Raw genomic sequence first — 1,808 nt, forward strand, 5'->3', positions numbered from 1 at the left:
AAAAAAAAAAAAAAAAAAAAAAACAAAACAAACCACATATCCAGGGCCATTGCTCAATGATTAAGAACTCTAGCTGGTCTTCCAGAGGACGCAAGTTCAGTTCCCAGCACCCACATGTCCGTTAACTGCAGCTCCAGTCGCAGAGGATCCAAGAGTGCCAGGCATCAACGGATGCAGACAAAAATAAATAAATAAATAAATAAATAAAGCCACATATCCTTAGATCGACTCAGTAATTTCTAACAGGGTGATTCTAAAGGTAAAAATAGAAGCTCCACAAGGAATTGATACAGCAGGTGTGGTAGTAATACAATGGAATTTTATGCCGCCAGACTTTATAGGAATTTTGTTTAGTTATGGTGCTAGGGACCAAACCCAGGACCTCACACCTGCTCTACCACCGAGCCACACCCCCAGGTCCAGAGAAAGGTTATGAACTGAGAGTTGGCGAGTCCCGGATCAGTTTTATGTGTGCAGCGTTTAGCACAGTTTACATTGGCATTAGAAAACCGTTTCTAAGTTTTTCTCTTAACTCACCGTTTTTTGTGTAGGGGAGGGAGGGCCTGGCACATACAAGACGAGCACTCTTCCACTGAGCTGCACCCCAGCCTTCCAGCTGTTCTTTCAGTCATTTCTGCACGTCTTCCTCTGTTAGGTTTCAAGAATGTCCCAAGACTGCGATAGCACCTTGTCACCATTATACCATCTCTTTTTTTTAAATTTTACTTATTTAAGATTTTATTTATTATGTACAGTGTTCTGCCTGCATGTGTGCCTGCACACCAGAAGAGGGCGCCAGATCTCATTATAGATGGTTGTGAGGCACTTTGTGGTTGCTGGGAAGAGCAGTCAGTGCTCTCAACCTCTGAGCCATCAGTCCAGCCCACATCATTTCTTCCACAAATATATAACTATTTTATGTATTCAGCTGGACATGGTGGTGCATGCTTTTAATCCTAGCAGGTGGATCTCTGAATTCAAGGATAGCCTGGTCTACAGATGGAGTTCTAGGACTACACAGAGAAACCCTGTCTCCAAAAATAATAATAATAATAATAAATAAATAAATAAATAAACTCACAAATAACCAACTTCTGTTTCAACTCCTAAACTCCAGACTCGTCCAACTATGCAGCTGATGTCTCCATTTGAGTAACAATTATCAAATCCTGGAGGCTTGGAATGGCTGAAACAGAACTCTGGACTATTACCCTTCCTTCATCTCTCAGCGGTCACAGGCCTGGCTTGGAATGCGTTGTTCTCTTGATGTCAGTACTCAAAGCTCCTGTTCTTCTCTGCTCTCCTTGCTCGCACCAGCCAGCTTCCCTGTACATGGGACCGCAGTGCTGGCTCACCCCTCCCTGTCTTTATCACGGTCTAAAGAGCTCTTCCACGACCTTACCAAGCCCCTTACTCTGCCTACTATGTAGGTAAGCTAATGCTCTTTGGGGAATTTATTTCATTGTTTATGCACCTGTATTTAATGCATATGTGTAGGTCAGAAGACAACTTTTGGGAGTCTGTCTCTATCTCCGCTGTGGGTACCAGGGATCCAACTCAGGCTGTGGTCAGGCTTGCACACGGCAAATGCTTTTATTCACCAAGCCATCTTGCCAACCTGATAAGGTAATGCTAAAGCACTAGGAAAATAAAATCACTGTGCTCTAAGGACCCCAAGCCACTGGCTCTCTCTCATGTTGGGGAAACATGCTCAACAATCACATGTAGAGATTACTATTGAACATAATGTTGGGGAAACATGCTGAACAATCACATATAGAGATTGCTATTGAACATAACGTTGGGGA

This window comes from Microtus ochrogaster, chromosome 1 (assembly GCF_000317375.1).
Source record: "Microtus ochrogaster isolate Prairie Vole_2 chromosome 1, MicOch1.0, whole genome shotgun sequence".
Lineage (NCBI taxonomy): Eukaryota > Metazoa > Chordata > Mammalia > Rodentia > Cricetidae > Microtus > Microtus ochrogaster.